The following is a 27,376-nucleotide window of genomic DNA, read 5'->3' on the forward strand; positions in this document are numbered from 1 at the left end:
GAGGGAGTGGGGAGGGGAGTCTCAGCGATTGGCCGCCAGTGATTGGCGCTTGTCTATAAGAAGAGCGCGTCTGTATTGGGAGCTGCTGCCTGGAGCCTTCCTCCGCTCCAGACACACTCGTTAAAGCTGATTGAGGGAGACATTCGGATCGCAGCAGCAGCAGCAGCAGCATTGTCAATGGCACTGTCCACACAACCAGAGCGCACACACTGCAGTCACCTCGGACGTGGATTACTCAGCGACAGTGCAGAGTGGCGAGTTTAAACCCTAACATTTGTTCCTAGTTTGGAGTGAAAAGAAAATGCTTTTTAAAAACCACCAACAAGCGATATGTGTGGTCTGAGGTTCCCCACCCCCTTTGCTTATTTATTTTTATTTTTGTTGTTGCACAGGGATGAAATAGCGATTTCTTTTCGCGTTCACGTGTCAGCAGTTGCCAGAAGTGACATCCAGTAGCAGGATTTGTTTAAAACTTGTTTTTTTTAAAAGAAGCCAGTGTAACGGAGGGGACTTCCAGTCCAGCTAGCAGCAGCCTGCCATAAGGAAATACTGATGAAAGAATGCCTGACCATAAAGATGACTTAATCAGACTGGGTGAGTGAAAAAGTCATCACTAACTTGTACTTTTCCTTCAGTAAATCGTTTGGAAATATTATACTAAAACATTTTTGGACTGTATGGAATAGATTAAATTTAACATTTTAAGACAAAACAGGAGAGTAGACTATGCTTAAATATTGCAATGAATTGCCAAACTGCTCACCAGCACTGATGTAATAAACTTGTCATCACTCTGTTGTGACATATGGGTTGATCAGATTGCCCCATTTAAGTTTCAAATTCTTTGGTGTTTTCTGCTTCAGGGTTAAAAGGTAAACACTGGTATAGCCATGTGAATTTTTCTGTGCACATTTCTGATGCTGACAAGTGTAGTGAAAGAGGGTGTGAGAATCATGGCACATTTCTCATGAGCATTTGGGTGTGGGAAAACTAACTTTGTTTTATTGTTGGGTGACTTCAGTACTTGAAGGGTTAATGTTTAGCACTTGTAAATCTAGTTGGACCCGATTGTTATGCTTTGGTGGTGGGTGAGGGGATGATTAGAAAACACAAGGGAGCAGGGGTCAAAATTGCAGGCAGACTAATAGCTACCTGTAGAACAGGAAGAGAATAATAAAGGAGCAGCAATCATTTAGTTTACGATAAACCTAACGATTGATTAAGGGTGGAGCTCCCAAAAACTATTACAGAAACTGTTGGGGCTTTGGCGCCAATATCTGCATATACTCCTATTAAAGGTGTGGTCCAAAATCATGTAAGGTGCTTCAGTTTAAATTTGTGTGGAAGAGTTTAATTGCCACTCCCTTTCACACTGGCAGTTAATGCCTGATAGTCTATAACAGGGAATACAACATTCCCAAACTACCTACCATGTAGTTTTTAACATTTTTTTTCCCAGGAGGAATGTTGGCAGAGAGTCCAAAGCATGCCCCCCCCCCCCCCCCCCCCCCCCCCCCCCCCGTGTAAACTAATTCCGAATCATGGTACTAGTTGGCATTCCTAATTTTCATGCAGCAGAGAAGAGGCATGGAGATAATATATTTAAAAAATATAGTTTTTGAATATTTTTTAATACCAGCGTTTTTTTAACACTAGCGCCAACAGAGAATGTTGCTTAAAATCTCAAAGTCCCATTAAGATGAGGGAACATGAAAATCAGGCACTAATCTTAATGTTCATGACAGCCATCTCACTGCCCATACACAACCTGACACACTTGCACAAGAAAGCAACAAACTTATGGCACCATAAATGGAGCATTCTGTACCTTGGTTGAACATTATATGTGGCACGGAGATCAGTAAAGCTTGCGGGCGTGTCGGGCACGGCCAGTGACTTGAATCTTGTCTGAAGTGAGATGGACCTATTGGCTTCTCGGCCATTGTCTCACATCACTAGCATAATTCCTTGGAGGTTGCATGAAAGTACCAAAGAACCAAAGGATCATATAATTTTATGACACAGCAGGCCATTCACTCTTTACACAAGAGTACTGGCTCCCTGAAAGAACTATTTATTTAATGCCATTGCCCTATACCCCCTTGTATATAATATATATGACTTTTCATGGTTTCCAGTAGGCCTGTTCATGCCCATCAATCTTCTAATTCAAGGTAAATGACTTGGTCCTAACATCTTCCACTTTTTTGGTGATCATTCTGCTCTCTAGTTATAATGATGAAATTAGGTTTTCATGAGGCAAATTGGATATATTTAAAGAATTTTAACATCTCAATTGGGTATCCTCTTCACTTTTTCCTGTTCTAATAGGAGTCCCCAATTTCTCTCCCCAGTGTCTCATCTTGCCTGTATCTTTTCTGGTATAATATATTCTGTACCTTTTCCTTGGTCTTAACAATTTCCTCAGGTGTTCAAGGGTGGATGCTTTAGGATACCTCCAGCTGAACCAATGATTTTTTATGAGTTAAACACAACCTCTTTTTTTTTTGTGTAAGCACTCGTATATGGATGATGAGTATTGAATATGATTCGTATAGAAGGCTGCAACTTTATACAGCTGAAGAAAATATTATGGGTGATTTCGCAATGAACTAATGAGCATTATGATTACAAGTAGCTTGCTTTGAAGTTTCATGGACATAGACCATACAGGTTTACTTTGCAGCTCCACCAGACTTCCACTGTAACTCCCTGTGGCCCAGAGAAGATGCGCAAAATACCTTGGAGAAACAAGCCACACGGTGAGGAAGTGACTGAGGCTCCTGAAAATAAATACATTTTAAAATTTAAACTTATTAAATGTCAGTGACCAGTGTGGGACTGATGAGCACGTGACATGCTGATGAGATGCCCTTCCTAATGGTCCCACAACTTTGGTGGGGTTGGTGCTAACATGTCTGTCAGGAAAGACCCTGACCCACAGATTTTGGAGTTTTTAAATTCGTTGGATGTGGGCATCACTGTCTGGACAGCATTTATTGCCCATTCCTGACTGTCCTTTAAATTAGTTGTTTGCTCAGGCATTTAAGAGTCAACCAAATTGATGTGGATCTGGGGGTCACATGTAGATCAGACCGGATGTAGATTTCCATTCTTAAAGGACATTGGTGAATCAGATGGGTTTGGATGACAATGGTTTCATGGATTTTTAATCCCAGATTTTTATTGAAGTCCAATTTCACCACCTGCTGAGGTGGGATTCGAACCATATCCTCAGAGGATTACCCTGGACCTCTGGATTGCTAGTCCAGTGAAAATACCACTGCCTCCACTCTAAAACTTCACCGGTGAAAATCATGAATGTACCTCTTGCTCAGTTAGATGCTTTGTTAACTAGTGTTCTGCCTGTTGTGTAATGGGATTCCTAACCTTGCAGGGAACTTGTCTACCTTGCAATTTTGGATTTGATTAGTTTTAAGTATTTAAATGGTTTTGCAAGTTGTGTATAGGGCCCCGTGGTGTCTGCTCGGGCCAAGAGTTATTGAAGGTCCCATGGGATATTTGAGTTAAGCTTTCACTAGAATCATGCTGATTCAGTGTCACCTCACACTTCAAAGGTGGCATAATGGTCAGGGTTGATGCTAGCGTAAGAGATCAGTCAGTTTAATTGTGGAGCCATTACGCAGACCTGTATGTAGTATTTTTGAATTTCTTCTAGAAAGGCGTAACTTTACCATCAATTAATGTTCATTGTTAGTCAATAACATTGCACCTTTTTGTCTTTCCCTGCCAGCTAAGTATGATTCTTTGGAGGGGCCTTGCATGTGCCTTTGGTTGGAGAAAATTCAAACTAGTGTGGTTGTGGGGGAGGGACCTCCTAAATAATGAGTACTGTTCCAGAAAATGGGTGGGGTATAATTTAATAGAATTTCACCATGGGTGGAAATGTGAACTCTTCCCACATGCGATCCAGAGCAAATCAATCCATGAAACACCTGCGCAAGATGAGACTTTGGCTGAGTAATAATGATTTTTAACCCCCTGTGCTTGATGGCACTGAGTTATTTCTGCCATAAAGAGAGAAACAAATGTGTGTTTAACCTGTTAATGTCCTTTTCTAGTTATGATATCCCTAATTGGTTCACTAAAGTAGTTCCCAAATAAAATTATTTTTCCCTCTTTCAATCGTTACACTGAAAAATGACAAAGCAACATAATTTAACTTTCCTTGATTAAGCATCATAATCAGTGCATGTTCAGGTAATAGAATCTGTCCTAAACCATTGGTGCAACTGTTAAATAAAGATACTACTAATTTCAGGTATTGCCTTTCAAAATCACTTTTAACGTTGGTTCATGGGGATCTTCAGTCTTCTAGCTCACTCCTTGGCGTGCTCCACTTTGAGGAGAAAATGTGTCCATTAACATGTTAAAGTAAAATTCCAAAATTGTTACAAGCATCACACCTGAAACTAATAGCACAATACCCACATTAGCCATGATCCAACCTGTGGCTGCAGAGTGATGGGAGGTAGATTTATTTCAAGAATATCCCATGGTGATTTCCTGATCGCAGTCATCTTTTGGAGGGGAATATGAGAAATTACTTAACACCTCACCAAGCAGTGATGGGAAAATTCAGTAAAGTTGGTCCGTTCCCTGACATTTCATTTTGGCTAATAATCATTAGGCTGGGAATGGATATCATGCACATCCAATCAGAAAATTATTCTTAATTCTTCCAGACTATACTATGCAATGCTCTACTGAACTCCATCGCATTTCAACTTTCTCTTTGGTTCCACAGCACCGAGATCGCGGGTTTGATCCTGGGTCGCTGCCCGTGTGGAGTTTGCATGTTCTCCCTGTGCCTGCATGGGTCTCGGCCCACAACCCAAAGATGTGCAGAGTAGGTGGATTGGCCACGCTAAATTGCCCCTTAATTGATAAAAATAATTGGGTACTCTAAATTTTTTTTAAAACTTTCTCATTGGTTGTGAAAAGATCCAATGGAGCGGTGCAGCATCAGTTAGTTTATGGGACAAATGTATCTCTCATTTTAACACTGGCATGAAGCACAAAATGTGTTGCTTGCAAAAACTGGGTAACTCAGAAAAAAGTGTTATTTATTTTTTGGGATTGCAGTTTGAATCCAGGTCAAAGAAAATATTCCCTTTCAGTTGGTTGATGGGTGAAATTGGTTTGGCTACTACCAGTTCTGATGGCTATAATTCAAAAGCAAATAGCTATCCATAATTTTGCACTAATTGGTGTTTGTTCTATCTCCCTTTCCCCACTTCCTCATTTTCCCACCTCTCCACAGGCCATGCCTATAAGGTTGGCTAGTATAAATAAAGATGCAGTTGAAAACGTCTCTTGCAGTTGGCAGAATGACTACCAACTGCATTGTTAATTCTTTACTGGATAATTACTCTGGATGCTTACTTCAGCAGCATGGAAAGCACTGCTCGGTTTCTTGTTGCTTCTCCACACCCCAAGATATGTTACTTTTATTCCCCTTAGAATTGGGGAGGCCTGACTGGATCTTGCTTTTCTGAAATTGGGGTTGAAGTAAACTGTTCGAACTCTATAGCACAGTGGTTAGCACTGTTGCTTCACAGCTCCAGGGTCCCAGGTTCGATTTCCGGCTTGGGTCTCTGTGCGGAGTCTGCACGTTCTCCCTGTGTCGGTATGTGTTTCCTCTGGGTGCTCCAGTTTCCTCCCACAAGTCCCGAAAGACATGCTGTTAGGTAATTTGGACATTCTGAATTCTCCTTCTGTATACCCGAACAGGCGCTGGAATGTGGCAATTAGGGGCTTTTCACAATAACTTCATTGCGGTGTTGATGTAAACCAACTTGTGACAATTATTATTATAGATGGGGCCTTGTATTGCATTTCCCTGTGTTAAATTTTAGCCGCTAGTGCATTATACTCTAGTCCAATCATTTTCAAACTCGGGGTCACGCTACCGGTGGGTAGCGGAGCGATCGATCGCGGGAAGAAGTACCCAACAGCTTTTAAAATGTTGGCCGCAACCAGCTTTCAAGAATGCTGGTCATCCCGTGCATGTATGCCCCCCTCAGCTGGATGTAGCAGTGCGCAGGCCCTGAGCCCAGCGGAGCAGACTGCCTCCTCCGTACATCAGCACACTGTCTCAGGAGCAGATTTTTGTTAAAATCGATGGAGTTCTCCTGCCAGAAGCGGTGGCAGAGAACAGGTTGTGTGCCTGGTATACCGACGATACGTTCTCTGGGTGCGCACAAAATAACTGAGGAGTGCTTAGTCCATTTTGTAGCTACCAGCAAGATAGCAATAGGACTGTGTGAAGAATTGAAGATGGATCTTTTTGGACTAGGGAAGAAAGGACCAGAGACACGAGCATACCAGGATCTCAACTGAATCTGCTGGAGAGAGCTTCGCGGAGGAGTCCATGACGGGACAAAGCAGTGCTGGTGTGAGTTGCACGACCTCTGATGAACAACCCATACAGAAATGTAACATTGAATGACAAAGCAAGTGAGATCGTGAGGACCAAGCAGGCATACCTGTTGCATTAAAGGTAAGCAAAAATGGCGGGTCAAGAAGGTCGACTAGCGTGGGTCCTGTAGGTCGGCCGGTTGGTAAAATGGGTCGCTGGAAAAAAAGTTTGAAAAACACTGCTCTCGTCAACATTAATGTTTAAGTCCAGAAAGACGTGCTGTTAGGTAATTTGGACATTCTAAATTCTGTGTACCCGAACCGAACAGGCGCTGGAATGTGACGACTAGGGGCTTTTCACCCTAACTTTATTGCATTGTTAATGTAAGCCTACTTGTGACAATAAAGATTATTACAATTATTATTATAAGTGTGGGTCCTAGTAACAAGTGTTAGAAATGTCATAAATGATGCTGCACCTGACTTCAGTGCCACTGATTCGGATTGTCAAACATGCTAAATATTCTTGTACTTAACCTGAACTATTACCTTCAAGGGCACTCTTACATCTAAAAGTATCTAATAGACTTCATTTTTGTTTCTCAAATCATTTTTGTTTTGCAAATCACATTAGAATATAGCATATGTCATTTGGGTATGGCATCATTGCATTGAAACTGACAATTTCTGGATGTTCTCCTTTTCTAAACCAAAGAATAGGTGTCACGCACTTGTCCTGGTCCTCCAGCATGCCCCCTTTTTTCCAATTTATTTTGTGGATCTTCTGCTCCAACCATACATCAACTTGCCAAGAGGATATTGTGTATTTGCCAACTTGCAATGTTAATCTGGAGCTGGCTACCAATAATGAAATCCAGGGCGAGATGCTCTATTTATCTTCCCTCCTTTTTATAGGGAAGTACCAGACTCCCTCATTCATGATTCTCCTGAGTAAGGAACTAATGATTGGGACACAATACATAGGGAGTCAAGAGTTGTAACACTCAACTATCATGTTTTAGTACAGAGCAATGTTATCCGAAACATGTTATACCAGACCATTTGCTTTCTTTACCAAATTTTGAATTTTTTACTTTTTATTTTCACCAAGCTTTTAATGTCAATGATGAAATTCAAACAATTTTTACAATACTGTAATGCCAGATTCTTTCCGCTGTTGCTGTATAGCAGTTACATATGTACAGAAACCTTGTATAACTGTAGTACCCGGAGAGTAAATTTAGCCCATTACTCGTACATCAAAAAATTATCTTCTTGAATTCATGCCTGACTATGTGACTACGCTTTCACTCTTCACAATCATTCAACATCCTAGTATGAATCATTAATTTGTCATTTGCATAACATTTCTGAAGATTAAATGAGAAGCCAATCTTACAGCTCAGGCTGATGGCACTTTTGGGTCAAGCATACAGTATCCATTGCTTTTGATGGTTTGAATCATTTATTAAAAACAGCAAGAATTGATGAAGTGGGTTATCAATAACTATGTCAACCATGTACACTCTGAATTGGTGAGTTGGATCAGTCAACATGCATTGTTTAGTTACAGAACTGCTAAATGTCTTGTCTCAGTATAAACTTTTATCAGATGTTTTTGCTGCTTTTGACTTGTTCATTCTCGGGTGGGGGAGGGAGGAGAGGAGAGATACCTGCATTGCAAAGATGCCAACCTCCAATCAATTGGTCAGTGATGTCAGTCTGTGGCGTGCGTGACCCACTGTCTGGAGAGGACTGTGCCGTAGCCAGCAAACTGAAAAAGTTAACAATAGTAAATACCGGTAAGTATGTGTGAGGGAGCCCCTTTTTTATTTTAGGATGGTTAGAAAGTCCCTAATACTGTACCACAGGCCACTTCCAGAGATACTTTTGGTTTCAAGAGTTGGTAGCTGAGCAATTCCAGTATAAAGACAGTAACTGACTCGCCATTACTTAAATATTTAATTTGAATGGTTCGCCACATTTCTGTGTGAACTGTCTACTGTAAATATTTGAGTAAAGGTTACACTTTTTTTACACTGACTTGAGCACAACACTAATGTGTGCTACTGTTAGTGTGTGGCATCTAGTTTCAAATGAACCACAATTTCATCCACATTGAAGGAGTCAAGACAGTTGGTGCAGATGAAGAATTGGTATGGATGAAGAGCTGGTATGGTCAGTGTATAACCTATAGAAACTGCTCCTATGTCTGCGGATAATGTCACCGAGGATCTGCTGTGTAAAAGCCAATTGGTTTGTATACAAGCAGTCTCACTGAACTGGACAGCAGAGAAGAGGTGTTGAGGGGGCTGGCGTGGTTAACTGTGAAAGGTTGTAGAGCGACTGAGGAGGGATGGTGCATCTTGGTCATGAGGATAACATTTGGCTCTATTTCTGTGCTGTGGCAGGAATTACATTTGAGTGAAAAGATTTAAATGCAAAGTTCTGGGAAAGATGGGATTCTATTTGAAGGGTAGCAGCATATTCGATGAGTTGGAGGAGAAGGGGCAGTTGATGCAAAAGTGGTCATTTGCAAGGATAGAGGGGTTGAGAGTGAATTTTTGAAGGCAATTGATAGTCTGAAAGAGACAAATCTGGGATAAGGGAGCCATTTACATTTTCAACAATTAATAACTTTTATTCATATAGTGCCTTCAACATAATTTGACACCGAGCCACAAGGTGATATTGGGCCATATGACCAAATACTTGGCCATAGAGGTTTTAGGAGTGTCTTGAAGGAGAAAGAGGCAGAGAGGTTTATGGAGGAAATTACACCGATTGCGGCCCAGGCAGCTGAAAGCAGAGCTGTCCGTTGTGGCACAGTTAAAATTGGAGAGTGTCAAAGGACAGAATTGGGAGAGTGCGGATATGAGGGTTGTGGGGCTGGCAGAGATGGGAAGGGCGGAGGCCGTGGAGGGATTTGGAAAACACTCAAATTTGAGGCACTGTTTAACTAGATGAATGTCAATGAGCATAGGGATGAGTTAGTGAGATAGGTCACTAAAAGCAGAGGTTCTGATAAGCTCTTTTTAAAAGAAATATATTTATTAAGAATTTTTCAACAAAATTTTCAACCATACAAACCAACCCCCCCCCCCCCCCCCCGTGTTACAAAAAGAAAGAAAGCTCGCATAGCAAGACATGAACATGGCAAGTCAATAAGATACAGAACTTTGTACATTGGATTCCTCCCGTACATGTCAGTTTTCCGGATCGTTCATGTGTCTCCTTGCTCTAATCCCCCCCCCCCCCCCCGGGTTGCTGTTTCCGCTGTCCGACCTTCATCTACCGCTCTGCGAGATAGTCCAGGAACGGTTGCCACCGCCTGTAGAACCCCTGCGCAGACCCTCTCAAGGCAAACTTTATCCGCTCCAATTTGATAAATCCCTGCCATATCATTCATCCAGGCTTCCATGCTGGGGGGCTTCGCCTCTTTCCACATTAACAAGATCCTTCGCCGGGCTACTAGGGACGCAAAGGCCAGAATACCGGCCTCTTTCGCCTCCTGCACTCCCGGCTCGTCCACTACTCCAAATAGTGCTAGCCCCCAGCTTGGCTTGACCCAGACTTTCACCACCTTAGATACTGTTCCCGCAACTCCCCTCCAGTGCCGGGCATGACCAAAACATATGGACATGGTTCGCCGGGCTTCCCGAGCACCTCTCGCATCTGTCCTCCACCCCAAAGAACCTACTCGGCCTCACCCCCGTCATATGTGCTCTATGAACCACCTTAAATTGCATCAGCTAAGCCTGGCACACGAGGAAGAGGAATTAACCCTACTTAGGGCATCAGCCCACAGCCCCTCCTCAATCTCCTCCCCCAGCTCCTCTTCCCATTTACCCTTCAGCTCCTCTACCAAAGCCTCCCCCTCTTCTTTCATCTCCTGGTATATCGCCGACACCTTGCCCTCTCCGACCCATATGCCCGAAATCACCCTGTCTTGAATCCCCTGTGCCAGGAGCAGTGGGAATTCCCTCACCTGTTCTGATGACCTCATGATCACAGAGGATAGAATGTGGAAAATCGACCAGGAGTTCACTGGATTAATCATGTCATGAATTAACAAAGGCTTGGTCTGCAGCAGATGCTGAAGCAGGGTGGGGTAAGGTGATATTATGCATACAGACATAGGTGGTCTTAGTGTTGGTGTGGATTTGTGATCGGAAACTTGGTCAAATAGTGACCTAAGGTTGCAAACCGTCTCGTTCGGTCTGTTATAATTGTCAGGGAGAGAGACAGAATCAGTAAATAAGGAACCGAGTTTGTAGCAAGAACCATAGGGTAATTGACTTCAGACCCGGAAGTTTAATTGGGAGGAAAGTTCCGCTCCTCCAGTACTAGATATTGAACAAATGGTCCTTTTGCACAGCAACTTTGGAGGAGTCGACATGTAATGTTGAAGTAGAGCTGGGTATCAATGTTGTCAGCATTGATGTGAAAAGAAACACACTCTCAACTAGCAAGTTAACGGGAAGAGAAGTAACATGGTCAATAATTTAGGGCAGGGTTTTTCAAAGTGAGGGTTGTGACGTGCGGATGGGTCGCGGGCGGGTGTCAGAAGGGTCACGGAACCAAGTGCCACGGTGTTCTGAATCCATCAGCCGTTAATGCAGAATTTCCCAAATTCAGCATTCCGAAATCTGCAGGAAAAATCCTGCCTAAAATATCAATTCGGTCCTCTCGAGGGAGCAATTATTTGACGGAATTCCCTCGCTCTACCCACCACCACCAACCCTTCCCGGTGCAGCTCCGCTTCGAAAATCATGTGCTGCAAAACGGTTGGCGATTCGGCGACCTCTCCTGACCAAAGCTGTGGCCAAAGAGTTCACCTAGACACGATCCATCTGCACTTCCATCTCCTTGGACATGGACCCCATGTGTTCTTCCCTGATGCAGAACAGTGGTCCAGTGGACAACATCAAGGAGGCTCTACTCCCATTCGGGAGACCATCCTGCAGCACAAGGAGGTCTTCATGAAACCGAAGAATACATTAGAGAACTCGCTGCCAAGCTCAGCAGATCCAAGAGTCTGCAAACCTGGATTGTGTGTGTGTCTTGTGTCGAACATCTGGATAAGTTTGAAAATCTTCTGCAGATCCCCTTGCTGTATGGTTGCTGCTGATGGGCCAGAAGCATGCACATTCGGTGGGAGGCTGCCATTGCAGCAAGAGCTACATTATTGAAGCCCACCATCTCCATGAAGTGACTGCAATGGCATGTCTTCTGGTTGGGGAGACATGAGCACATCTCGATGCCACAATTGAATATCTGAGAAAATAATGAATATTTGAGAACTTTTTTTCAATATCTATTTTGTCTGATTAATGGCGACCAGAACAGTTAGTTTGTCAGTTTCTGTGGGTCAGTTTTAGTGTTGTCAGCATTCAGCAATATTGATCAACTTGTTTCGAATAGTGTACTTCAAGTTTAAGAAACTCGCATCAAATAATTTAATTGCATTTAAGCCAATCCTAAATAAAGATTTTAAGATCGTGAAAACTAGATTTATTTTCCTTCCCTTGCCTGGGGCAAGAAAACTTTAGTATCTCAAACGCTGCCTTGAATGAAGACTAGACTGGATTAACAAACCTGGCGTAGGTCCAAATCGGCAGGTTAACAAAAGTGATTTAGGGGAATGGATCAAGCGGGATGTTGGTGGATTTCATGGACAAGAGGTAGGGGGGGAATGAAAAATCTCCAGCCAAGAGATTTGGCTTTCTGGGAGTGGGGTGCGGTAGCCGAACAGATCTCACCAACTCTAGTATCAGAAAGTCTGTCTTTTGCACTCGGTGCAGAAACTTGAGGGGGTAGTTGGTTATGGAGAAAATAATTGATGTTGTCTCTGCTCTCCACGATGATCCTGGAATGGTATATGGGTTGAGAAGAATGTGTGATCCCATATAGCACTTGATGTGGTTTAGTCAATTAGATGATGAATGGCTCAATTCCAGTTTATGGAGCAAAGGGTGGGGCCATACCAGGAGAAATGACTGGGGACAAAGTCATCAAGAATGGAAGCAAGGGAATGCTTGATTTGAGTAAACTTGCTGCAAATTGTAAAGCTAAAAAAAGGCTAGGAAACATGCATTTGAAAGTGCAGCTATTTGATTAGAGGAAGTACTTCCAGGGATTAATTTTAGAAGTGGGTAGGGAGGTGTGGCTGCTGAGGGATATAGGAAAATGGTTGGAGATGGGATGTGATGAAGTCTGAGGTCACAGAAGGTGGCCGGCTTAACGGGTGGCTGTGAGAATAGAAACTGAGAGACCAGTTTAGAGCGCACCACAGTCATTTTGTTTTTATGCATGTGAGTTGGGAACCTGGTGAGACCATTTACTTGTCAGTCCTTAGTTGCCCTTGAGCATGGTGGTGAGCTGCTGTGTTAAATTCCGAGAGGAAGGAGATTGAAATAAAAGGATGAGTTCTGCACAAAGAGGATATTTGCAAAACTTTGAAGTGGGAACACCCAAGTACCAAGTACAAGGATGGTAAATGGTGAATGTTCCCAACTTAGAGAAGATATTCGGAGAAATTGGGGAGACCAAAATGTAATGTACTCTTCCCCGCAGAGTTCACCAGATAGCAGCCAAAAGCAGAAACATTTTTGGGCTCTTATTTGCGCCTCTCTCCATGGGTTTGGAACGGAGGACAATTGTAACACTCGCCACCCAGACTGAGGTCAGCTAACATGAAACAGATTAGGCATCAAACCTAATAACCTTCCAGGTCTGGACAGATCTAATGGTTATCGCAGTAGTAGTTAGTAATTAAAACTTGATAATGTTGGAAATGCTCATTTAAATTTTTTTTTAGGTTATTAACGATGCAAAATCTGCCTCCATGACATGATCATGAATCTGACCTCCATAGATTTGAAAGGATAGCATTGTGTGTAGAACAAAATCCATTAAAGCTAGGCATAGAAAATAATAGCAACAGTCCCAGTTTTAATCACAGTACCAGTTCCCATCTAAAAGGTTGGTTTGAAAGTCTTATTTTTTGGGACTGGGATTAGGCTGCTTGGTTTTTTTTTTATGAATGGGTCTGCAATGTTAGTTTATTTGACTAAACAAAGAATTCCTAATGAGTGAATAAAAAGTAAATATTGCTATACAGCTCTTGCATTTCTGTGGAGAAGCTCCTAACCATTTATATTTTAATCCACTCCAGAATATCAAAATTTTTTAAAATTCCAGACAAGAGTTTTTGTACAGACAGTATTGATAATTGCACTTTAATTAGTTCATTGCTGTTGTGACTTCCAAACTTGCACTTAAAATAATTCTCACAAATATTTTAGTCATCGGAAAATGTTCAAACTTGCATTTTAAAGTTCAGTTGCTGATTCCATCTCTACAGACTGGGAAAAGATAACTTAACATTTTAAGTCTTTATGCTGGCATAAGGATAAGTGAACATGGACTTATTTAGGATGTGATCTGTTCCCACAGTGAATCATTGTAACTTAGTTCTCATTCTCAAAATAAATTTGAATGAATCAGCTTGTATTTTGAATCAGTCCAATTGGAACCATAATTGAACCCAGTCCAATGGGAGGGAACCATCCATCCTAAAAACAAGATACATTTATCCGTATACAGGAGCCTAACCGGTTCCATAATTCAAGGACATGCAGTAGTGTAAAAATTATTTGATTGAGTTTCTGGCCTAATCGTGGCAGTTGCCGCCAGATAGTCGGTAATAACATTTTAAATATGTTTCCCACTTGAATAGTCAAAGATTCTTGCAGTGGAGTTATGTATCCTCTGTTTGTACTACATGTAATCATGGTAGAATGAATCAGCACAAATAATTAGGGGCTTTTGGGCATCTTGGCATTTGTGTTGTAATTCAGCATAAGTGAAGTGACTATTCAGTATTTGAGTATCATGAATGATTCAGTTCCTGTTGGCGTGATCCTGCTGACAACAGTTTGGTTAGGAGAACTCAAAAAATGTTTCAGAATGTGGATGTGGTGAGCCTAGTCATCTTCGAGGTATTTCGGAGGAAACCCACATCAACTGTAAAAATGAACTTTGAACTCCTGGACTCCAGTAATAGTTCCAGTACTGCTTGATGGGCATGCTTACTATTAAAATGTATCCACCTTTTGGAAACATTTTCCCTTGGTATCTGTATAATAAAATCCATGAGTATGCTCCTGGGATCATTTGGCTTTATTTCAGCATTATACTTGCTAACAGGTGCTGTTGCAGATTTAGTGCCTTCTGGCTCCAAATTACCACATGATGAGCTTTTGATGCCATCAATGAGGGTATAAATTGACTTGGGGGTATTTCAGTTGGTGTTATTCTTTTCCATTTTCTGGCAGCTGGTTCCAAAATGGCATTAGCAGAGTCTACTAATTTTGCTGATTGAATCCCCAAATTCTCCTTTCTTTTATAAAAAAAAAAAAAATCCATCTTTTACACCACCCCCCCACACTCACCCAATCCCCCACAAACTGGAGAATTGTTTTGCCTTGATTCACACATGAGGCAGATTACCTGATTGCTGTAAAGCCTGCCTGTCCCATTGATATCAATGGGATGAAAATCACATTGGGCTCTGGACATTGGCTCTGCTAGATTATTGCCCAGAGTATAGTGAAAATTATCCTTCTGGTTGTTTATACCAAACTGACGCTACACTAACCCCTTTTTATTTTTGCGAGACTAACTTCATAACTGCCTCTACCACATTCTCTGTTGTCCTCTCCCATCCTGCAGGCATTAACTTGTGGTGGCTTGCAGACCCACAGCTGTCAGCAACCTTTTGGAATATCTCTGCCGAAGTCATTCTTCTTGTGTGAGCCTTTTGTGGCGGTGCAGATCAACTTCAGCAGAAGTCCAAAAGAGGCAGCAATGGAAAGGAGAGCAGCTGGGTGCGGAACAGAGTTGCTGATCCATTTGTGTCCCCACTGTTTCACTTTGTACCCAATGTTCAGACCATTACAGTTGAACCAAATGTGTCCTTACTCTGTATTAAAATACATACATTTTGAAATGAGGGGCTGTTTAATGTATGCTTTTAAAATCTGTAACTTTGTCTAATTTAAATTTGCTTTCTTCAAATCTAAGAGCAGGACCAGAAATCTGTTCTTATCTGCACAATTTAATGTGTGCTTCAAGATGTAGAATTCCAGCTTCTTTTATACTTCATTGTATGTTCCTTTTTTAAGATCAGTTTTGTTGCTCTTCTCTACACCCTCCCATTGCTTGTATAGGGTTTCTTGCCACGTTGGCCAGAATCAAATACTGTACTCAAATGATGTCTGAATAGCACATTGTAAAACTACAGAATAACCTCTGGGGACTAGGGACTGGAATTTGTCTCTGCTATATTGTGGGTTTGTTTTGGCCTGGTACAGTGGAAGACAATCATGACGGAGGCCTATCAATGCCATGGCTTTGGCAGAGAAAGCCAGAAGGGAGCCTGGTTCTCTTTCTTCCTCTTCTACCCAACACTTTTTTATTTTCTCTGAGGTGTCCAGCTGTAACAAAGAACCTCTTTTACTTGGGCCTTCTTGGCAAGCTGCAGATGTCTTCTACCGATTTCCTTTGTTCTAATGTCTGGTACAGCTTGTCAGATTGGGACCCACCCAATGTTGGGCAGTCCAGGATGGTCCTGATCACGGGGAGCAGGGAAGCCTGTGACTGCAGCATCCCAGGTTCTTTTGGGGGTGCCCAGAAGAATTACTCCTGTCCCTCTTGATTCCACAGAAGTAATTTCAAGCTTTGCTGAGTTTCAGTTTTTATCTCTAGTGAGTGCACAATGCACGGACATGAAATATTCACTCCTAAAATAGTCACTGGACTCTAGTGTACAGCATACAAACTTAATTCACTTTTTAAAGGGGGTACTCTTGGCTGACTTGTTATCCAGTGTGACACCAGACTTTTGTGGCTTTTAGTAAAGGCCAATTCCCTGGGGATGCTTCACAAGTTTGCTGAAAGTCAAAATAAACTATCTTGGGGAATTTGATTTTCTACTCCATCTGTACCATCCTCAACTAAGTCGAGAAAATTTGTCAGGCAGCATATTGCTCTGTCAAGTCCAAATAACCTTTGTATTATACAGTGCCCCTCATGTCTACTTCTTAGACAAGACTTATTTATCTAGGTGGATGAGCTTATGGTGTGGCCAAGAATTATTGACAATAAGGGTCACTCTTATTCTGCTGCCAGCGGGAACTCTGCCTGTCTGGAGCAAAGGTTAGAAATTCAAATTTGGGCAGTTTGTTCCCAGATTTTCACTGAGCTGGTGGTTGGTGAGGCTGTAGCTTGAATAAATTAAGCCTTGTATAACTTGCTTCCAGTTCAGCAGGATCTCACCTGTGACTGTCAATAGACTGCAAATACTTCCTCTGTCTGCTTCATAACCCTGTGATTATATGCCATCTAATCCAGGGGATTTGTTCATCTTCTATCTGTCATGGTTTCAATACGATCATTGCTATAGAACCCCAACTTCCTTAATATATTGGAAGGTTTTAAAATATATTATTCCTCTAATCTTTTGCTGATCTTGTCTCCTAGCCACCTCTTTTTGCATCTCTTAACCTGTTTCAGCAAACCATGCACTTTTTCCAAGACTTTTCTTCTGTTTTTAATTTCTTATTTATCCATCTTCACAATTACTTGTTTACATTTTTATTTTACTGTTAGTCAGTATTGCTATTCTTGAAGGATTCTCCAATTCAATTTGCCCCTCATTCCTTTTGAAATTAATTCATACTTTTTGGCCTGGAGCAGATTGCTGTGTTATAATAAAATTCTCGCTTGTCCCCAATAGCTACTTCTGGAATATGGATGTTGCCCAGCCACTCGTGATGCTTGGGTCCAAATGTGAATGACCTCTTGTGCAGTCCACCTTGTATCTAGTTCTATCACTTCACTCCCTTTCCAGTTGCCCGTTGTTGACGTATTAAGTTAAACTTCTACCTTCTCTCATCATCTGGTATTTGCAGTACTGCCGTGAGTTACCATTGAATTTGGGGTAATAAATTGGTACCAACGCTTTAAGAACTCATCTCGGTCTTTTCTGGAGATCATAGTATCAAGAGCTGCTTAATGTATTCAGCGCTGGCGGACATTTTTCTCTCGGTAGATGGGTGCCTGAATACTTACCAGTCTGCGCAAACAAGTAAGTCCGTGTTATGACTGCTGTTTTGTAGCAGCACAATAGCTAAGTACACACCAATGGCAGAGTGATGGGGAGACAAGCTGCATTGAAATCCCAATTCAAAGAATGGAGCACTGACAAAAACTGGAAGGAATCATTCATATCTTTGGAGCCAAGGGTAGATTGACCAGGTGCAAAGAATTTCATTGTGCTACACTAGGGCCCTGAACTTGTCTTGGGCAAGAAGGACTTGGGAGTACTGCCGAACATGTGCAACTGAATTTTCAACCGGATTTGAAATGATCAAGTTGGATAATCAGTAAAACATTATGGTAGTAATTGAATCTGGAGGTGACAACATTGACTGGGACAAGTCTGCAGCCAGAGAACCTTCACAATCTGTTTACTTGAAAATAAGCCTGCATTAATGTACTCTGCTATTTAGAAGATCTCCTGCTTAAAATATTTAAACCCAAGGAACTGGGTAATGTGTATTATCACTATTCACTACAGGCATAAATAATAATCCCAAGTTTTCGCAGATTTATATATATTCTACACTGCATTATTTTCCTCCTTCAATGCAACAGTGAATTTGACAGAACTGACCTACCAATGACGGAGCCTAACAGCTGCTCTAGTAAATTAATCTGACTAATTGTAAGAATTTGGATGTATCTTGTCTGTGTTTATTCAAACCTTGTGATTGACATTGTTTTTATTTCTCGCTTATAGATACTACAACAGTAACTACTTCAGGTCACCAGTGAGCAACACCCACAATAGTACCACAATCTTTTGCCTTCCAAGTAAGTGCTGTAATTTATTACCTATTCTATCCCCATAGCCCCCAGCTGCCATGCATTTGAAAACCGAGGATTTGTTCTTTGCAAATCCAAATACCAATGCTATAAATGACACTGGAACACCGATAAGCCACAAGCTCTAGATAGAACCCAAATAAGTTGTCTTTGAAACGTGCAATTTTATGAGGAGGATCTACATTTTTTTCAAGCAGTTTGTTTAAATTGCTTTTTGAAAAAAAAATTCTTTCCAATTTGTTCCTTTGCTTCGGCTGCTCAACCAAGAGGGCAGGCTATCCATTAAGTACTTTGAACATCCCAGATGTGACCTAACTACCCTGAGTCTTCCAGAAAATGTTGCCACTTCTGCTTGAGAAGGGACCCTTTTTAAAATCTTTTTCAACAATAAGGCAGCTCACCATCACCGCCTCCCCGGGGCAATTGGGGACGGCATGGGAGTGCAGTGGTTAGCAATGTTGCTTCACAGCGCCAGGGACCTGGGTTTGATTCCAGGCTTGGGTCACTCTCTGTGCGGAGTCTGCACGTTCTCCCCATGTCTCCGGTTTCCTCACACATGTCCCCACGACATGCTTGTTAGGTGAATCTCTTGTGTGCCCGAACAGGCCCGTAGTGTGGCGACTGGGGCATTTTCCCAGTAACTTCATTGCAGTATTAATGTAAGCCAACTTGTGACATTAATAAAGAGTGTTATAAATGCTGGTCTATCCGGTGATGCCCACATCCCTTGAATTATTATTTTTTTTTAAATGAATGCAGTTTCCTCTTTGAAATTTTGTGGAAATCCTAGTGAAGATGGGGGGTGCCCAAGATTTCCAATTCTGTTTTTAAGAAACTGAAGACTTGGTCTTCACCCAGACTGTTAATAGATCTGTTAATAGATTTTTTTTACTTTCCGTAAGAAACCACAAAGAACACTACCCCACCCAATGCCCACTCAAATTTCTCCTCTTTTCTCTTTTTCTCTCTCTCTCTCTCTCTCTCTCTCTCTCTCTCTCTCTCTCTCTCTCTCTCTCTCTCTCTCTCTCTCTCTCTCTCTCTCTCTCTCTCTCTCTCTCTCTCTCTCTCTCTCTCTCTCTCTCTCTCTCTCTCTCTCTCTTTCTTTTTTTCTTCTTTTTGTATAAAAACTCCACATTAGCTGACGTAATTCCCCAGCTGTCGTGGTGGGATCTTAACTTAACTTATCTCCAGATCATAGTTCAGGTTTCTGAATTACTAGTCCATTGATATGACCTCTATACTACCATATCCCTTCTTGTCTCATTCTGTCTGACCCAGAATCTGAGGGGGCAGTTAGTGTTTTATGATCTGACAGACCTGACTTAATCAACTGAATATTTTTGGAACGATAATTCTTGAGAGATTAGCAGGTTGAACGTTTTTGACTGAGACTCCAAATGAGTGAGAGCTGTGGGGGCCCTCGTATGGGAATGGAAGAAGGAAAAAAGCAGAGGTGACCGCCCTCTTGATTGTAATTAAGCTAGTGCCATGCTGGAAATGGGTTGGGAAATTGGGAGAAGACCAGAATGGAGCTTGTGTGTCTTCTGAAGAGATGGCAGTATGTTATATGATAATGAGGGTGGGGGAGTCCTAAAGTGTGAGCAGGGAGCAATGTAAATCACAACACAGCTTTAATTTAAGTTTAAAAACCCTTGTGTATATAAATGATTCTTGAAAGTGTTGCACCCTTGAGATGATTCACTACGGTGTCTGTTTAAACTCCAGTCAAGCACCTCTTCAAACCGCCTTCTGTTAGTATACTCCAGAAAGCTACTTGAAAGAGTCTTGGCAAAGTTTCTTCTACTACCTTACTTAAACTGGAGGTTTATACGTTTACCACAAAGTGGCATTCCAGTAACCATTGACTACTGATTATATGTTTGATCAGTGCAATCACAAGATCTCAACAGTTGTATGGGACTGAATTAACTACCAGTTTCCAGGCCATAAATGTACTCCATGCATGTCCTGGAGGAATTGCAATTAACCATGTGCTAGTAGTAGCTGAATTCGGAGTAGATTCTATAAACTTACCCTAAGTAGCAAGCAATTAATTATGTGGATTGGAGGGTGTAGGAGAATGAATAGCCCACAGGTGGGCTATTCCGCCTAACAGGTCAATGCTGGTGTTTATGCTCCCCCACTGTGTCGCCTCCTACCTTCCTTGACCCACCCCATTAGATATCCTTCTGTTTCTTGCTCCTTCTTAAATACATCCATGTCCTGTGACTCGCCATATACTAATCCCAACTCTATACTATCCTGAAAGTTGAGAGCAGTGCTACTATTTGAACAATGTGTCCGATCAAGTGATCCTCTACATTAGTGTTGTGCTGTAATGTCCTCTTTCCTCTTCCTGGGGCAACTGTGGCTGGATAGGTAGCAGTGCTTGGGTGTCTGAACATGGAAGGAGGGAGAGGTTATGGGTGGGAAGCACATGGTCCATGAGAACATCATTAGCAACTTGTTCATCATGAGCATGTTTTGGGAAAGGGAATAAAGCAGGAAGGTTACACCATCAGTGACATTGAATGCTGCAGGCCATGTTGGAGTCGGCCTCATGCTGCCGAGAGTCACCCCTTCTGTATGGTTCAGGAAGTGCAGGCAGGCATCATTGTTCTCCATCGGGTTGACTTGGCTCTGTTCCCTTCTGTTTTGTCATCCTTTTCCTTGAGAGAGGACATAATACCAGATTGTGTAGCACTGTTTGGGTTCTGTTTTTGCTCAATACCTGCAGTAATGTGGAGGGGTGGGAGGTGGGTGTGAGACGGGCAGAATTGGCACTGGCAACAACGCTGCTGGGACCCCGGTTGAATGAAATAGCTAACTAGCAGGATTGAGAGGGAGAAGCTGGGGATATGATGGTGCAGTGGTAATGTCACTGGGTCAGTGATCCAGAGATCTAGGCTCATGCTCTTGAAGGCATGGATTCAATTCAATTAATAAATCTGGAGTTGAAAAGTAGCCTCATTAATTATCATGAAGCTACCATCAATTGTCATAAAAACCCAACTGGTTCACTAATGTCCTTTAGGGCAGGGAATCTGTTGTCCTTGCCTGGTCTGGCATGCGTGACTCTTGATTAAACCGCCCAATGAAATGGTGAGGCAAATGGTAATGAGGAATGAGCAACAAATGCTGACTTTGTCAACCATGTCCAGATTCCATGAAAGAATAAAGGGAAAAAATAAAAAAAGCCACACCAACTAGTACCAAAGTCCTTCAGATGAGGTGGGTAGATAATGTTTTTCCCACACCCAAAAATCAGGCAGATTGATTTCTAAACCTACATGTTTTTCCTGAGTTCCTCTATTGCATTTATTCTCACTATTCTATATTTAATGCTCCTAATTCTAGTCACCCCCACAGGTGTAAATATCTTCTCTACATCTATCTGATAAATTGACTGCTTTCTTCCAATTATCAATTGCTTTCATTCAGTGCCACCGATAAGCTAGAGACTGAAGCAAAGTTTCAAAGCTGGAAGTTAAATGATTAAAATCAAAATATCTCATCAGTCATGCAATGTTACTTTTTGCTGTATTACTGACTTGTCGGCGTACAAGCAGGATTGTTTCTTACTAAAATGGTTAAATTGTGCTGGAAGCATAACAAACGCACAATTGTTCGTTTTATCAGCCTTTTGAAGATTTAGAAATGATGAGTCGGCTTTTACATGTAGCACACCACTTTACGGTTGCACCTAGAGAATAACAAGCTGATGGATATTACATGGCGAAACATTGTTCATTTTAACCTGCGACAGTTAGTTGGATACGTAGAATGAATGGACTATATTAATCTCTCACTGCTCAGCTACCTGCTTTCTAATCCACAAATACACCTCATTGCTTTTTTTAAATGCAGAGACCTGATTTAACCATCTAAAGTGTTAAAGAAAGGTTATCCAAGGAAATGATCCTTGCGTTCGAAATGGAGGTCACTTCATGAATCTGGGACATTAAACTGGTTTGGTTTCTTCCTCCGCGTTGTGAGCACAATAAAGGAGTTATTGACCTCCCGGAGACACTGAAGTTCCAATCAGATGCAATGGGAATGTTGAAATAGGTTTAGCCCATAGTTTAGATACAACAGGCGTTTCATCGTGTCATCACAGGTTTTAAGCAAAATTTGAATGGTCAGCTCCAAATGATCTGATTGGTATCATATCAATGATTTGATTTATTGTCACATGTACCGAAGTACAGTGAAAAGTATTTTTCTGTGGCCGAGTGTCATTCATTTGCTTCCATGATATATTCCATCCAAAAGGATGTGAAAAATAGCCATAATCCACCTGACTGAGTGGTTCATTTAAGGCTGAAATATTGAGCTTGCAGCCCTGCAAGGGATTGAGGACGAAGCAAATCCTTGTCACTTTCATTTCACGGAGAGTGAGCGATTGACCTATTCCCAAACCTCTGCTTGAATAACCCATCCCTCGTTTATATGTAGGCTTGACCTCTGTCAGTCTCTTTCGGAGCAATGTCAGTCTCTTTCGGAGCAATGGGAAAGTATCTAGTTTGCGTTTATTGGCTTTCTTTCTGATGACTTGAGCTGAGATCTGATTCTCCGTGCACCATGAATTGCATGAATCTAGCTCAGTATTACAGCATTAGACATCTCCCTCCCCGAGTATTCTCTCCTCCCAATTATCAGATCCAAAGCAGGAACCCTGGTGGTCTCTGCTACTCTCCAGCCTAAAAGCAAGGTAGTACACATAGCCAAGATCATCATACACAAGGCAAACATTAAATCCAGCCTCTTCTTGAGTTACATGAATCATTCCCCTCTGAGTCATTAAGGAAATTGTCAATTGTGTGCTTGATCTTTCAACCATTTTTTTTCTAAAACTGAAAATATAAAAGATGAAATAATTCTGAATTTGTCCTTTAAGCAACTTGCAAAAACAAGGTCTTGTTTGATTAAAAAAAGTAACAGTATTTTGCTTCTGATTCTTCAATATAGTGACTGTGATATTTCCTTTTGCAGAGCTGATGTGATGGCAGAATGACAGATGGCCACAAGACCAATTGTACTCCATATTTCAGTGCTCATCGCTTGCTCAGTAGTCAGTGTAGATTCTGTCTTCATCCAGCAGCTACATCTGGCTACTGGGTCTCTGATGGTATTGCACTCCTCCTCTTCTGCTGGCTCATTCTCTTACAGAATTGAAGAGGCTTCCTGCCCAAGGTGGTTAAGCCAGAGGATCCAGTGTCAGAATGATCCTGCAGTTATTGAATCTGATTAGTGATTATTCCACTCTCTTCTTATTAATGGAGACTTCTGGCTGCAACTCTGTAACCAATAAAATGTCCGAACTACTGCCGATGGCGTGGAGGACCCGGGTTTGATCCCGGCTGATCGCTCTTTAACTCTCTTCCCTTGTGTCCATTTTTGATTAAAGATCCTTGCATCAGTCATTTACTGAATGTGACCAAAGTAGGTTCATCTTTCTGGATTGTTAGTTATCTGTGCTGTCTGAGGCACACTTTCATTTGTCACTTTGGGAATGGCATGGTGGCACAGTGGTTAGCACTGCTGCCTCACAGCACCAAGGACCCAGGATCAATTCCTGCCTTGGGGCACTGTGTGGAGTTTGCACATTCTCCGTGTCTGTGTGGGTTTCCTCCATGTGCTCCGGTTTCCTCCTACAGTCCATAAATGTGCAGGTTAGATGAATTGGCCATGATAAATTTCCCCTTGGGTGTCCAAGGATGTTTAGGTGGGGTTATGGAGTAGTGCAGGGGAGTGGGCCGAGGTAGGGTGCTCTTTCAGAGAGTCAGTGCAGACTCAATGGGCTGAATGGCCGGCTCCTGCATTGTAGGGATTCTATAATTAAAACCACCTGTCATGATGTGAGAGTCATTGCAGACACCTACACTGGGAGTTGTTGCACTTTATTCAGATGTCTCTTGAGACCGCCACATTTCTCAACAGTGGAGAAGCTCAACCAGCACATTTTTCTTACTCCCATTTGCTTTTCTCATATTTGATTTCAAATGTTGTGCTACCTTCATCTGATGTGTGCTTTGACATCCACCCTGGAGAGCCAAGTAGGCAAAAGAACATCCAGTTTGCAATTATTCACCTTGCAGATCTATTTTTGAGTGCTGCTTACTTTCGAGGCCTAGAATTTTACAATACTGATTGAGGGTTCTGGTTATAAAATTAACTTTCTTTTAGTTTCTGAACTACTTGACTAGCCCTGTGCACAACTTTCTTTCCTCACCCACCTGGATTGTAAGTAGTGTCAAGATTTTTTTTAAAGCAATTTTTTTCTCTTTTCAGCAATATTCGGGTTCTGTACGACCAAAGTGATTGTAAACTGAATTCTTCACTCTTATTCCCACTATTACACTAATTCGTTATTTGCCATTTAGTAACATTGAGATAATTCCACAGCTAACTGCGTCATAAAGGTTAGTAATTATCATGTGCAAAGTTTCCTACAATTGAAAATTGAAGTAACAGATGTCCAGTGTTCTGACAGTCTGTTGTGCAGACCATTAAAACACTTACAAAGATCACTAACAGCCCCTAGTGGCAAAGTTCAAGTCCTGCATCATTCTTTGATCTGTTTGCACTTCATTTAATACGAGGAATTTCTTGGTTTGGCCATCAGAGTGCTGATTCTGTTAACATCGCTGCTTTTGAAACTCTACTTCAGGGACAGTCAGACCACAAGATGTAGATCCCAACTGGTGAAGGGTGAATTTAACACTGACACCAGGAAAACCAGTCATACTTGGACTAGATCTCTAGGAAAAATGTTGGGAGACCAAAGCCAGTCATTCTAAAGCCCTGTGTTGGAAATACATAATTTATCTTTCTGGATGGATAATTTCCCTCTGTGTATTCATCTTTTAATTGGCTGATTAACTCTTATAACTACCTATTAATTTTCACGAACCTGTTTCAGAAAGATTTTTATTTGCATGTTTATTATATTCCTTCCACACTGAATTCACTCGGCAAATGCTCAGTATTCCCAATGGACAGGTACATAAAGATTTGACAGGGAAAAACAACACCTACAGGCACAGTCACTCTGGATTCAGCAATTGAATTCCATTATCTATGCATTTGGTCCAATTTTCAAGCAAGAATACTTCACTCCATCAAAGTGATATAACACTATGTGTAGCAGTGGCATTGGTTGCAATTACAGAGACAAACTAATGCATTAAAATCCACATACATACATTTCTTTTTGGAATTGCAAAATGGGTGCATCCAGGTGGCATGATTACAGATTTGGTGAGAAATTATGCTACTTGGAGCAGGCTGAATACAATCCAAGCTGATTACATTTATATATCCGGTTTGGGCCTGAACCTGGCATACAATGTAGAATTCTGTGTTAGTATACAAACAGCTACATTGTCTGCTGGGTTTCAGGCTACCTGGAACAATTGAAAATCATTTGAGTATTGCAACGTAGCTAACTGGATTAAAACGTAAGTATGTCTTCTGGTCCACATATATTTTATTTTAAGAACAAAAATCTGTTGCATTATTTGTCACTCACTCCCAACAAGGAGTCCGTGCCAAAGCTGCCTATCACTGCAATCAGCCGGACTTATATTGACTTTTTTTTGATTATGTAGAATAACCTAGGAAGCAACAACCTAGGGAGCAACATGTTGCGAGACCTTGGGGAATTATTGATCAAATTATGAAACAAGAGTTTCAATAGGACTGACTGCTTCTGTTGTATGTCCTTTGGTCAACAGGATAAAAACAGCACCTGTGCTGAGTGAAGTTTTGTTCGTACAATCATACATTACAGGCGATGGCCATTCATCCCACTCTTTTTGTGCTAGCTTTATGAGAGCTATCCAATTAGCCCCACTCCCCTTTCTCCATAGCCCTGTATTTTTTCCTCCAAATGTTTATCCAGGCTTGTTTTGAAAGTTTGAATCTGCCTCCTTCGACCTTTTCAGACTGTGCATGCTAGACCATTACTTGCATCTCCCCTCCCCTCCAGTTATTATTTACCTAAATATTTCAGTAAAAACATTTCAATAAAAATGGAGCACTAAAAGAATTAGTGCAAACATTTCTGATAAACTTCTCAACATTAAATTCTTAAGCAGAGTTTTTGTGGTAGGTTTCCCACATGAGAATTCCAACAGTTTGCAATTTGCAAGACCTGAGGGAAGACCACTAAACCACAGGAGTGATGACACGGACCCTTGGGTATCTTTTATGTTAAAACAGACAACACAGAATCAATCACAGCTTTCCAATTAACAGTTTAAACAGTTCTTACATAAAAGGAGGGGGGGGGGGGAGGAGGGGGGAGGAGGGGAGAGAACATTAACTCCTTATCTACACCTACCCCTTGTATTCCCAATACAGTTCAAATTCCACTTATAAATAAAGTTAACACCCATGGTTACTTGCTTCCTTGTGCAGACCTTTTGGAGAGATACCCTTTCAGGAGGATCAACTTGAAAATGCTTCTGTCTTGTCAAAGTAAAATTCTATGGCAAACTGAAACTACAGACAGACCTGGGTCCTCCTAAGAATTACATGATCTGTATCCCAAGCATGAGGCATTCTCCTGTCTCCTCCCACTAAGATATCCCATGATCTGCTTGACTAGGACTAAATCCAACTTATCTACACCCCAGGGGAACCCCTCAAACATGAATAATATTCCATTAGCTATCCATAAGTAAACAAGTAAATGGTTAAAATCAATGATTCATCTTTATGACCCCTTAATCAGTGTTAGTAGACATACTGCTGTATATATTTGAACACAGGATTCTTAATAACATTACCACAAACTATTTCATACATTCATCACAATATGAATTTGCTTGATATGCACCAAATGTTATGCAGGAGTTGTATGACGCAGAAAGCGCAACACCAGAATATTTGTCACTGAATTTAAATGCATTTATGTGATGGGAGCATTTTCTGATCCCTGTCTTAAATTGGTAAGAGAGTGATTGCAAGTCTACGGTTTGGGGATATGGAAATAACCTGTAATAATTATCTGAATGAATTAAACCAAAGAACTAAAGCA

At 41.5% G+C, this 27,376-nt stretch overlaps 1 long non-coding RNA gene across 2 annotated transcripts; it reads left to right on the top strand.

Annotated features, from left to right (window-relative positions):
• Nucleotides 1–156: 156 nt before the first annotated feature.
• Nucleotides 157–27,376, top strand: LOC140427949 (uncharacterized). Of its 2 annotated transcripts, none has more exons than XR_011948669.1 (3): nt 157–594; nt 18,248–18,321; nt 23,326–27,376. It is a non-coding gene; the product is annotated as an uncharacterized lncRNA (long non-coding RNA). The 2 variants fall into 2 exon arrangements; XR_011948670.1 differs by lacking the exon at nt 157–594 and adding an exon at nt 2,703–2,762.

The sequence above is a fragment of the Scyliorhinus torazame genome, chromosome 8 (assembly GCF_047496885.1).
Source record: "Scyliorhinus torazame isolate Kashiwa2021f chromosome 8, sScyTor2.1, whole genome shotgun sequence".
NCBI classification, from domain to species: Eukaryota; Metazoa; Chordata; class Chondrichthyes; order Carcharhiniformes; family Scyliorhinidae; genus Scyliorhinus; species Scyliorhinus torazame.